Source organism: Syzygium oleosum, unplaced genomic scaffold (genome assembly GCF_021117445.2).
Source record: "Syzygium oleosum isolate NSW1041296 unplaced genomic scaffold, Sole_v2.1 Sole_v2.26, whole genome shotgun sequence".
In the NCBI taxonomy this organism is placed as follows: Eukaryota; Viridiplantae; Streptophyta; class Magnoliopsida; order Myrtales; family Myrtaceae; genus Syzygium; species Syzygium oleosum.
The window spans coordinates 2,152,159-2,165,851 of NW_026607510.1; the positions used below are offsets into that span (position 1 = coordinate 2,152,159).

The window sequence follows — 13,693 nt, forward strand, 5'->3', positions numbered from 1 at the left end:
GATTTTTTTTGTCTATAAACCTTTCAAATTCAGTCCGCCACATTATTGGACTTTTTTGTGCAGTAGGCTAGAGAAATGTTCTTGAACCGGCCCATGACCCTGCGAACTTCCACGATAAGAGCACGTGCTTCCCAAGTACCATGATATGAGCTGTTAAGCACGTGAACTAAAGACAGGCAGTCAGATTCTAAGTACGATATCTTCTTCTTTCTTTGTTTCCAGGAGAGAGAGAGCAGCGAGGGTTTCGGCTTGACTCGCGGACGACGCCGGCACCGTTCTCGCTACTTCGTCCACCAGAGTTCCCGACGCATCTCGGACAACAACAGCTACTGCGCCCGAGTTCGATCCTTCTATATAAGAGCCGTCGAAATTCGCCTTTAAAGTTCGTTCCTTTGGAGGATACCAACATCGAGGTAGGGCTTCTCCTTCTGAATTAGTTTCCTTTTCTTTGTGATTCCACTTGCGCCAATTACTGAGCATATTGTGCGCTGATTCAACAAGGATTTCTGGATTGGGGCGTTTTGTTCCGGAAAATGAAATCGTTTCTCGCCCACCAAATAAACCACAGAACAGCCGCAACAACCTCGAACGACGGTAGATCTACTGATTCTTCCTTGAATTTCAGTAACCATTCTTCGATTCTCGACAACCCTACTCGTGATATCTTAATTTGCAATGCAGAATTCGCCCAAATCAGCGAGGTCCGAGGGCAAAGCAAGAACAAGTGTTCTATTGTCTCGGGTTTTGAGCTGCAAAAGGGGCACAAGGCTTCAGGTAGTATGTTTCTTCTGTATAAGTTGGCTTTGGTAGGGATAGCATTCTGACATAGACTCCAAATAAAGATTCTGATTTTGGGAGGGGTTTTCATATGCCAAATTTTGTTCCATAACTCACGGGGTGGCTGATATGATGTTGATGTTTGCTCTCCAGTGTTTTGCAAAACTGCTTTTCGATCTTTATTGTAAGCACTCTTTACAGTGAAAAGACCCGATTCTGTACCTGTCCACACCAATCTATCTCGAGCATTCTGAGTTTTCAGAGGAATAGTTAGTATTTCGCTAACTATTTGTTCATCAAACAGTCTACGAAGCTTTTGTTCATCCCATTTATCCTCCTCCTTAAAAATCAGTTCAGAAACTCGAGTAGGTTCACCACAGTTCGCAGGTCCTCCAATGATGCCTCTCTTAAGCCATTTGTCTTCTCTTATCTTAATATCATCTCCATTTCCTACTGACCACATCACTGAAGGTGAAATAGCTTATCTACCCATTAAGATACTCTGCCAACCCTATGAAGGTCGGGTACCTTTTCGAGCATTCCAAAATGATCCATGAGGGAAGTAGATCCCTTTTAAAATCTGACACCATAAAGAAGGTGTATTATGAGAAAGCCTCCAGGCTTGCTTCCCGAGCATAGCCTTGTTAAGATATTAAGTCTCTGAAGCCCATTCCTCCCGAATCTTTCCTCTGTTTTAACAATTCCCATCTTCTCCAATGCAACCCTGTTTTGGAATCACTGTTTTTCCACCAAAAAGAAGCTATTCGCCTTTCAATGGATTTCCAAATAGAAACTAGAATTTTAAAAATAGACATGGCATATTGCGGCAATGCTTTAACCATTGTTTTGAGTAGGATCTCTTTACCTACTTTTGTGATCAAGTTTTCCTTCCACCACTCTAATTTCATATTAACTCTGGCTAATATCCACGCAAACATTTGCTTTTTAGAAGTTCCCCATTCGGAGTGAATTCCCAAGTACTTCCCCGTCTTTTCAACTTCAGGGACTCTCAATTCATTCGCCATATTCCTTCTCAAATTATGTGGGCATCCTTTGCTAAAGGATATACCGGACTTGTTTAAATTGATAGCCTGCCCTGAAGCATAGCATTATTGATTCAAAATTAAAGCAAAGTTCTGACACTCTTGTACCTTTCCATCCAAGAAAAAAATGGAATCATCCGCAAATAATAAATGCGAGAGGGTTGGACAATGTCTGTTTAATTTTATCCCAGTTATAGTGCCCTCCTCGATTGCTGATTTAATTAGACTTGACAATGAATTTACCATCAAGATAAAGAGATATGGGGAAATTGGATCACCTTGTCGAGCCTCCCATCTCAAATACAGCCTTTTGCACCTCCTCCACTGTCACTTCAGCAGTTAGCTTCTGGTTCATTTCTTCCGTAACAAGGACCGGACATTTTTGTATAACTTGTTCAAAATTTTGGGTGCCGACATTGCTATATAACTCTTTGAAGAATTCAACCGTCATCTCTTTGAGTTCTTTAGGCTCCCGAGTCCAACTCCCTTCTGACTTTCTCAATGCTGAGATTCAATTCCTCTGCCTCCTTTCAATTGTCGTGGTGTGAAAGTACTTAGTATTCTTGTCGCCCCATTTTAGCCAATTGATTCTTGAACGCAAACCCCAATACATCTCCTCTGGCCTCCAACATTGCTCAATTTGTTCTGATAGTTGTTTCACCCTATCCCTTTCAAAATTCAGATTTTGTGAATTGATCAAAAGTTGGAGTTCCCCTTTTAAGGCAGCAATTTTCTTTATATTGTTAGGGAATGCCTTTTTGCTCCATTTTTCCAGCTCTTCAGTTTACTGGTTAAGCACACATTGGCAATAGTTGGTGAGTTCCATACTTGCTTTACAATTCTTCCACACTCTTCATTTTCAAGCCAAAATGCTTCAAACTTAAACATCTTTACTCTCTTAACTGGTACTGTTGAAAATGACATTAGCATTGGGCTATGGTGCGAACCGATGGCTGGTAATGCAAATGCTTCGGTTTCTGGATATAAAAGTCTCCACTCTAAATTGCTAGTTACTCGATCCAGCCTTTCTTTGATATATTCCTTCCCTTCACGATTATTAGCCCAAGTGAAGGCACATCCCTTGCTCTCCAAGTCTATCAATTGACATGCATTTAGGAAATCTCTAAACGCATTTAACCTGTACGTCTCCACCATTCTTTTACCCACCTTCTCCCAATGACACAAATTTCATTAAAGTCTCCTAAACATACCCAAGGTAATTGCACATCCCTTGCTCTCCAAGTCTATCAATTGACATGCATTTAGGAAATCTCTAAACGCATTTAACCTGTACGTCTCCACCATTCTTTTACCCACCTTCTCCCAATGACACAAATTTCATTAAAGTCTCCTAAACATACCCAAGGTAATTGCTCCTGCACATTTAAGCTTTGAATTTTCTCCCAAAAAACCAATCGTGCCTAAAATGATGTTGGAGCATGGATAAAAGTCAGCCTACTCTTCTCTCCTCTCTCGGGATCTTCATATATAACATCAACATACTCATCAGCCGCTGAATCTACCCTTAAATTATATCCATCATTCCAAAACAGAGCCAACCCCTAGCAATTCCAATTGGATTCACCACAAAACAATTCTGAAACTTCAGCCTTCATCTTACTCTTTGGATAATAATCTCTTGGTTTTTAGTTTCCATTAAAAACACCAAGTTGAGCCTTTCTTGAGCCATAATGGCTCTCAAAGCTTGGATTGCCATGGGTGTGCCCAATCCCTAACAGTTCCAACAAATAAGTTTCATTTGTCCCCCGGTGGCTTATTAGGGCTAGACACTAAAGCCCATTTTCTAGAATCTATCGCCTCTTGGATCGGGGTATCCATAAGTAGACTTTCGTCCAGTATGTGCTGAGAGTTACTTTGCTGTTCATAAGGAGAGAATCTCCTGCCTTTCTTATTTATCGAGGTTGTCTTTCTCTGTTTCCTAAGTAGCTTTTCCTTGGCAAAATGTGATGCAGGGAGCTCTACTGGCCAAGTAAGGGCCATTGCATTAGAATGAAAACCTTCCGTTATTGGTTCAGCTTCATTAATAGCCATGCCAACTTCAGTGAGTTTTCTTTTGCCTCTCTAATCCTGTGGGGAACTTCTCTGGACCTGAGTTAGTGGTCCAGAATTTACTGGAGTTTCGGGCACAATCTTGTCCATCACATCCTCCTCTGTTTCCTCTCCATAAAATGCCTCCCAGAAAGGACTATAGACATTTGTTTCAGCTTTCAGCCAAGACCCAATAAAGTATATGTGACAAAGCTATTTTGAGAATTGCGGTAAATAGACAAGAGAGAAGATGGAAGAGAGGAGAAATAGAGAGAAGAAGAAAAGGGGAAGAAACAGATTGTAAAAGCCAACAAAGGGCTGACGGCTTCAGTTACTGAAGCCCTACTCCTATTGCTTATAGTGAATATAAATTGTATATGACCAAAATACCCTTATGTAGATAAAAAGAAATAAAACCCAGAAAATAAAATTAAAAGCACTCAAGTAACGTAACACTTCCCCTCCAGCTGGAGCATAAAGGTCACCCGTGCCCAGCTTGGAACAACCAGCAACAAAGACAGGATGAAACAACGCTTTAGTGAACATACCGGCAAACTGATCTCTAGAGGCAACGTAAGGAGTTGCAACCAACTTCCACTTCACAGCATCACGAACAAAGTGACAATCAACTTCTATATGCTTCGTTCACTCATGAAAAACAGGATTTCTAGCTATATAAATAGCTGCTTGATTATCACACATCATATCAATAGGTTGATTAATAGAAAATCCAAGCTCCTGGAGAAGGGATTTCAACCACAACAATTCAGCCACAGTATGTGCCATAGCACGATATTCAGCTTCTGTACTAGACTTGGCAATGGTAGTCTCTTTTTTGCTTCTCCAAGTAACCAAATTACCAACAAGAAAAGTGCAATACCCAGTCGTAGATCGCCGATCACATGCTGACCCAGCCCAATCAGCATCAGAGTAGCCAACTAGATTGGAAGAACTATTCGGTTTATAAATCAATCCCTTACCAAGAGAGCCTTTAAGGTACTGAAGAATGCGACAAACAACATCCCAATGAGCCTTCTTGGGTGACTCACTACACCAACAACAAAGGAAATATCGGGTCGTGTAACACTAAGATAAATTAGTTTCCCAACTAGACTCCGATATCGATGCTCATCTTCAATATCATCTCCATCATCAACTCCAAACTTCCAAGTGTGGTTTCCACCAGTGTTATTCTGATCATTCTGTTTTTGTTCTAAAGGAGTTAGGAGTGATCGTTCTTGTTGTATATGTAGATGATATAATTGTCTCTAGCAGTGATGTGACCGGCATTTTTGAAGTCAAGTCTTTGCTTCAACAGCAGTTTCAGATTAAAGACTTGGGAGCTCTTAGGTATTTTTTGGGTATTGAAGTTTTACGAAGTAGGAAAGGTATTAAGTTGTCTTAGCGAAAATATGTTCTTGATCTTTTATCTGACACTGGTAAACTAGCTTCCAAGCCAACAGAATGATCAGAATAATACTGGTGGAAACCATACTTGGAAATCACTGAACTGAATTTCTCAAACCATGCTCTTAGAGACTGTTTCAACCCATAAATGGCCTTATGCAGCCGGCATACTTTACTACGATTCTCCCCTTGAGCAACATACCTAAGAGGTTGCTCCATATATACTTCTTCAGATAAATCACCATAAATAAACGCATTATTCACATCTAATTGATATACCGGCCAATCATAATTCACAGCAAGAGAAATAATTACATGAACAGAATTGAGACGCGCCACAGGAGAAAATGTCTCAAAATAGTCCACCCCATAAATTTGATTGAGTAAAACCTTTAGCAACAAGTCGGGCCTTAAGACGCTCAACTGAGCCATCCGGGTTGTACTTGATGGTGTACACCCATCGACACTTCACCACATCTTTCCCAGGAGGAAGATCAACCAAAGACCATGTCTGTCGAGACACCAGAGCTTCCATTTCCACATTCATAGCTCTCTTCCACTCAAGATGAGACAAGGCCTCAGTGGTAGAGGTAGGAATTGTGTGAGTATGTAATGATAGAGCAAAGTCATGTAATGGGGAAGGAAGCTGTGAAAGAGACACATAGCGCTCGATAGGGTAAGCAAAAGAGGATTTTTGGGTACAAGAACGAGTACTTTTGCGAAGGGCAATTGGAAGATTGTTCGGACCAGGAGACAAGGAGGGAGATTGGACGGAGGGCATGGAAGAGCTGGAGATTGGTGGTGCCGTAGACTGCTTTCATCGCTGATACACCTGCAAAGGAGGAGACACGGGAGAAGGACTAACAGAGTCTAAAGGGATAAGTTGTGGGATAGGAGGATCGGCCACAATGTCAGTTGAAAACTCTTTACCCTTATCAGAATAGTATGGTGTGTACTCGAAAAATGTAACATCAGCACTGACATATTGGGTACAAGTCAAAGGATCATAACACCGATATCCTTTTTGAGTTCGTGAATACCAGAGAAAAACACATTTGGAGGCACGAGGGGATAGTTTATCAACACCGGAACGTAAGTTATGGACAAAACAAACACACCCAAAGACATGAGGGGTAAGAGGGAATACTGGCTTGTCAGGAAACACAACACTAATAGGTGATTGATTATTGAGAACAGTGGAAGGCATACGATTTATGAGGTAACAAGCAGTAAGGATAGCATCACTCCAAAATGATTTTGGGACATGCATATAAAACAAGAGTGAACGAGCAACTTCTAGAAAATGACGATTCTTTCTCTCGGCCACACCATTCTGCTGAGGGGTATAATGCCAAGATTAGAACAAAACAAAGAAATTGATTTCTGTGAGTATTCTAGAGCATTATTAGTTCGTAAAATTTTAAGGGATGTATTAAACTGATTAGTAACTTCACGATGAAATAATTTAAAAACAGATAATAATTCAGAACGATCATGAAGCATATAAAGCCATGGTAGACGAGAATAATCATCCATAAAAGTAACAAAGTACTTAAAATCATTTCTACTATCAATACGCAAAGGTCCCCATATGTCCAAATGAACAAGTTCAAGTAAAGTAGATGCACGAGAATCACTACGACTAGGAAAAGAACTACAATGATGTTTCCCAAGTTCACACGCCTCACACTCAAGAGTAGAAACTGATTTACACTCGGGAATTATTTGTTGTAACTTAAATGAAGATAAATGTCCTAAACGGGAATGCCATAATACGGGGTAGTAGAACTAGCAGTTAAACCATTGGCGTCAGCAGTAGAGACACCATCCAAATAGTAGAGTCCATCATGTTCATGCCCTCCACCAATCGTCTTCTTTGTCTGAAGGTCCTGAAAGATGCAAGAAGAGGGGTAAAATATAACAGAACAATCAAGAGCTTTAGTTAACTGACTAACAGACAACAAATTCAAAGGAAGTTGGGGAACATGTAAGACAGAGGACAAAAATAAGGAAGGTGTGAGTGAAGCATCCCCTGATCCAACCACCTGAGTTGAGGAACCATTAGCTAAAACAACTTCAGATGATGAACTATGGTGGGAAGAAAATAGTTCTTGCTTACCCGTCATATGACTAGAAGGTCCTGAGTCAATGACCTAGGTGCTAGGAGACAATGTAGAGAAAAAGGCCATGTTACCTGTACGTGCAAGAGTTGTAGTGGATGAGGAACTGGAAGCCTCTAGTTGCTGGACATGCTTGATAAGTTGTGAAATCATATCATCCCGAGCCATAGACTCTGAAGAATTACCCCCAGTTGGGATAGATGAATATGTGTCACCAAAAGAGACATTTCCAGCACTCCCTTTAGACATAACAGCATTTGCAGCAGCTAATCGTTGAGCCCACTCAGGCTTGCCATTCTTGGTCCAACAAGTGTCAACATTATGACCAGATTTGCCACAGTATGTACATTGACGACTGTCTTGATCAGAATTATATCCACTACGTCCACCACCACGGCCACGGCCTCCCCCTGAACCGCGACCTCTATTAGAAAATCCACCACGACCACGACCACCACTACTAGCCAAAAGTGCTAAACTGTCTTTAGATGATGTAGAACATGAAGGAACAATGCGCTGAATTTGACAAAATGCTTCATTCATAGAGGGAACTTTCTCTTCAGCAAGAAGCTGGCTTTTCACAGGTTGCAAGTCAGTATTCAATCCAGATAAAAACTTGGCCACTTGAAATTCAACCCGTTGTGTCTTTAGTCTCTCAAGATCAGAAGTGATGGGCTGATAAAGATTGAGTTTTTCCCACATGCCTTTCAAAGCACTATAATACTCTCTAAGAGATTTGTCCCCCTGTTTAAAATTAAATATCTTATCATATAATTCATAGACTCTAGACATGTTTTTGTCTTGTGAGTAGCTCTCCATAAGATCATCCCACACTCCCTTGGCAGTTTTGTGGAACATAACATTAGTAACAATGGGTGGTTCCATGCTGTTCCATAACCACACATAAAGTGTATCATTCTCTCTCATCCAGTCACCATAATCTTTACATTCTACAGCAGGGGGTCTGTCGTAAGATACCTAAGTTTCCCTTTGGCATTAATATAGACCTTAACGGCTTGAGCCCTTAACAAGTAATTAGAGGCCCCATTTAATTTAATGGTGGTAATCTGAACATTAACACTGTCTGTAGAACCCTTAGTATCACTCATGGTGATAATCTCAATATAAATATATCTACCACAAATCAAGAAGACCAAAACTTCAGTGCAAGAAATAAAACAGCCTTTGGCTCCATAAAATCAATACCGACAAATGATTAGAAGCAATTGGCTCCATTGATTTCATAAAGGGGATGCTCAAATCTCAGAAATATAGGCTGTTGTATAGAAGAAAAATATCTCACCAAGAAAAAAAATCCCCATTAAATTAATTATATTTTCAATGGAAATCCTGCAACAACGATCATAATCAACGAAAAATTATGATCCTTGAATCCGCTAATCAGTAAGTGTTGTAATCCGTAGTCGCAAACAGAACCTAGTGGATCTGATTTCTCCTGGTCTTATATGTATCAAAACTAGAAGAGAAAAATAGGTGGAACTTAGAGCTTTGGGTGGCTGCGCACCAGAGAAGAAAAGTGTTATTAGGGGACTCTCAAACCAGCAGTAGGATCAAGGAATCGGGTGATTAGATCTGCTCTGATACCATGTGACAAAGCTATTTTGAGAATTGCGGTAAGTAGACGAGAGAAGATGGAAGAGAGGAGAAATAGAGAGAAGAAGAAAAGCGGAAGAAACATATCGTAAAAGCCAACAAGGGGCTAACGGCTTCAGTTACTGAAGCCCTACTCCTATCGCTTATATTGAATATAAATTGTATATGACCAAAATACCCTTACGTAGATAAAAAGAAATAAAACCCAGAAAATAAAATTAAAAGCACTCAAGTAACGTAACAGTATATATATTCATTAGTAGAAAAGAAGGCCTCGTCATAAGGCACTACCTCACAGTTTCTTGCATAATGTTCCATCCTCTCGCATGAGTAGCAGAATTGAGGGAGTCGTTCATACTTAAAATCCAGCTAGTGCTCTTTTCCCCGAAAACCAGAAATCATCCTAGAGAGTAAAACCCCCTGTTTCATACTTAAAATCCAGCTAGACAGCTTCAATGTGACTCTTGCTCTTCCTACTACAATGGACGCAAAACCCCCTGTTTCAATTTTAACCTCAGAGACATTACCCACGAACTCAGCAATTTTTCTCATAGCTTCTTCCGTCCTTCCTTCTATAGGTAACCCATAAATTTGCATCCAAAAGGCACAAGAATCAAATGCGATACGATGGGGAGGTGTGCTTAGCTCCCAAGGTTTTAAGACAAGAAGATGTCTCGAAAAAGACCAAGGGCCAGAATTTAATATTCTGTCTTTCTCCTCTATTGAAGGGAACTCAAAGGAGAATAAGCCTAGTTGAAGATGCTTGCACGCAATACTTGTTGATTTCCATGCTTTTAACATCGTAGATTGGAAAGCTTGGAAGTTGACATTAGGGTTTCCGTACAGACTACCAAATAAGGTACGTTCACATTCTACAAGTTTATCCTCAATCACTACTTCATCTAGACTAGCTATCTTCCTTTCCACCCATAAATGCCCTAATCTTCTACAAAGAGCAGCCATACGCCTTGCTGCTTCATTTTCTGTTCCCATTTTGTTTAACTCAAATCACAAGCTCGATCGCTTACTTTCAGGAATAATCGGGGAAGCAACCACCAGAGTTTTCATCTGAAAAGCTGCATTCTGAGAGTTTTCTGAATAAGACACATCGAGAAGAGAGCCAATACCATCGACCCAAAACCAGATTCAAATCACTGTTCACGAAGCCTCCATTCACGAGATAAGCAGCATTCTCTTCAAAGCCGTGCGTGTAATTTTGAAATGAGCCAGTACATGCTATTTTTATAATCCATATGGAAAACTGTGCTGTGTAATTGAGAAATAGCTGGGATAGAAGAGTGGTGATACTAGGGCTAGCACTACAAAAAAAGTTGGTTTTGGCGACAAATTTTACCACGAAAAATTTGGCAAAATTCGTCGCTAAACTAATTTGCGACGAAATTAGCGACGGAAAAAAATTCGTCGCTAATAGGCCGTCGCAAAATTTTGCGACGGAAAATTTCAATTTTCGTCGCTAATTTGCGACGAAAATAAATTCGTCGCTAATTTGCGACAAAAAAAAATTCGTCGCAAAATTCATCGCTAACTATTCGTGAAAAAATTTGTGGCAAATTTGCGACGAAAAAAATTTCGTCGCAAATTTGTCGCTAATTATTCGTGGCAAAATTCGTGGCTAATTTGCCACGAAAAAAATTCTGGCAAAATTCGTGGCTAAATATTCGTGGCAAAATTCGTCGCTAATTTGCCACGAACTGTATTCGTGGCAAAATTCGTCGCTATTTTTTTCAAATTTTTTTTTGTTGGTCGCGAAATTGCGACGAAATCTTTTCGTGGCAAAAATCGTTGCTAATTATTCGTGGCAAAATTTGTGGCTAAATTGTCACCAAATTTTTTTTTTTAGTTTTTTGCGACGAACTTATTTGTGGGTAATTTGCCACGAACACATTTCGTGGCTAATTTGCCACAATTTTTTTTTGTCAGTTTTTTGTGACGAAATTATTCGTGGCTAATTTGCCACCAATTTTTTTTTTGGTCAGTATTTTGCGACAAACTTATTCGTGGCAAAATTTGTCACTAATTTGCCAAGAAATTTTTTTACTTTTGCCACGAACATTGTTCCGAAACGAATTTGGCGACGAATTTTAATGAATAATTTAGTGACAAAGTCTGCGACGAATGTTGTTTAGGGACGATTTCGATTTGAAATCTAATTAACAACAATTATAGAATTTATATTTAACATTGATAGAATCACAGTCAAGACAAGAACAAACACAAAAAAGAAAGAAATGGAACAAAGCACTAAGAAGTTCGCTCTCTTGTTGCAAACTGTTGATCTTGCCAAGAAGTTCTTTCACGTAGTCACGTAGTCTATAGTGTCTCCAAGAATCGAAGTCCTGTCCATCTGCAACGCAAACATCACAATATCAAACTCCTAACCGCTCTTAATTTTTTCACATCTATTCAACAGCAGAAAGAGGGTGTTAAAAAAAGAATATATTAGGCTATGCTCACACAAAAGACTAATTCCAAAGGGCATGTAATAAATGCAACAACTAATAACTTGTCTTATAAATAAATAGATAATGCTGAAGCAAGCTTACCTTCGAGTTTGGAAATTTTAACTAGCAAAGATCAGCATCATCATCAGCATCATCATCAGCAATGTCATTATCATTGTGTCGCTCATCATTGTGCCCATCACCTACTGGATTAGTGGGAGGTACAGGAGGAACGTCATCGTGATCGAGGTTGAGGTGTCGCATGATCAATTGGTTGAGGTGTCGCATGATCAATTGCAAATGTTGTTTCACTCCTCTTATTTTTTCGTCTTTCTGTACAAGTAAATGTTTCAGTTGGTTCAATTCTTGGGTCATTTGCTCCTCGTGTTGTGTCCTCCTAAAAAAAGCCGCATTGGAGGATGAAGTTGCAGCAGTCGGCGTTGTGTATATCCTTGATAAGGATCCCATCCCAAATATTTGACGTCTTCTCATTCCACCCGATGCCTCCACCCATAATGTCATACTGTCAACTGATGGCTCGGACGCAGCAACACCATTACCATCACCACTAGCAGCAGTGCTCATTACAAGTTTATCATAGTTGTCCTAAATTAACAATATATATGAAAATAAAAAAACTTCATATATATAAATGCAAAATATAATCTTACATATCTTAATAGCTTTTGCTCGATTGCCAGTCCATGTCTTATCTTTTTTCTGAAATGTGCGTTCAAATGTAGCTATAAATGTCGGTTCCGTCCCCAATTCATCTGCCTACAAAATATAAACATAAATGAGTAATCATTTAATTAACTTACAACATGTTTAATAGACTTACAATTCTTTTTCTATGCTCCCTGATGTTGATAGAGCTCCCAGCATATGTAGCAGACCCTTTACTAGAACTTGAAGCTTGATTCTTCTTATTTATTTCACTGATTTGCTTATACTTTTCGGTGTCCCAAGTTCTCTTAATTTTCGCCCAATTGTCAGCTGTAATAAAATCTGGCTTTTCTTGACTTCTCTTTGCTCTATTCATCACATTTCGCATGTGATCACCGGCTTTCTTCTTAAAAATTCTTCTAACCTCTTTCTCTTCTGCTTCATCTCACCTGAACTTCCGCTGCAAGCAATCAATAGAAAAACAATTGTACACTCAGTATGCTAAACCGAAGTTAGTTTGTGAGAAAATAGAAGGACAAAACTTACCTTGAACTCATTCTACCACAATTCCTTTACTTTTTTTGGAGCGGTGGTCCAACTACTATACTGCCCCATCCAACAGTTATTAATTATTTTATTAAGTTTCCTCACAACATACGTAGCATCCGTGAATCTGCAAACAGGTTATAACGATGTCAACATACGTAGCATCCGTGAAGTATACGGACAATTCAGTTGACATCCATAATAATTTACATATACTTAAAAAAATGAAGTACTTATGAATCTCCAAATGGGGATATCATGAATCGGCTATCTTCTTCATCATTCGAGTGTTGCATTGAAGAAGAAAGTGGAACTGAAAGTGATGGAACTGAAGTAAATTCAGTTCGCATTTGAGGATCGGAGAAAGGGTCAATGTGTCCATCAACATGTACTGGTTGAGAGTTAGATGAAAGGGCAGGGAAAGAGGAAAGGGACAGGGACGAGGACGAGGAAGGGGAAGGGCATGGTCTTCTATGTGAAGCTACACCACGACGCATGTGACCTTCACGTTTATACTAACAAGTTGGAAGGTTAGACAAATATGTTAAAAAATATAAACATGTATTAGGGACACATAATGATGTACGTCGTGAAGCTTATCATTTTGTTTTTTAAAGCAAGAGATAAACTTGGCCCCTGATAAAAAGCAAGCTGTCCGGAAATGTTTACGACCTTAATTTCTGGTCGTACAACAGTAAAATAGGGAGTTGCAGTCCAATATTCATCAAAAGAATTGAAGCAAACAGCAAACATAATTGGTCGGTGGCAGCAAATAGCCCAATATTCATCAAAACAAAAGAAAATTAACTTCCAGCCACTAGAGTTGTAGCAATAAGAGCTAAACAACACTACTTGTTGCGACAGCTTCCCAACTACCAGCTTTGATATCAATGCCCTGCCCAGAACTAAACACCTTGAACTCAAGATCCAGCAAGAGGACATACCACACAGTATTTGCCAAAAATCAAAAGGTTGGCCTTCCCTGACTTCCCTTTCTGGTATTCGCCCA

The 13,693-nt window shown here is 39.6% G+C and overlaps 1 long non-coding RNA gene across 3 annotated transcripts; it reads left to right on the top strand.

Moving 5' to 3' along the window:
* The first annotated feature begins 244 nt into the window (after positions 1–244).
* On the top strand, positions 245–9,864 carry LOC115682466 (uncharacterized). Of its 3 annotated transcripts, XR_008814504.1 has the most exons (4): positions 245–594; positions 682–774; positions 3,794–3,882; positions 9,589–9,864. It is a non-coding gene; the product is annotated as an uncharacterized LOC115682466 (long non-coding RNA). The 3 variants fall into 3 exon arrangements; XR_008814505.1 differs by lacking the exon at positions 3,794–3,882; XR_008814503.1 differs by lacking the exons at positions 3,794–3,882; positions 9,589–9,864 and having other exon boundaries at positions 682–984.
* Positions 9,865–13,693: the final 3,829 nt, after the last annotated feature.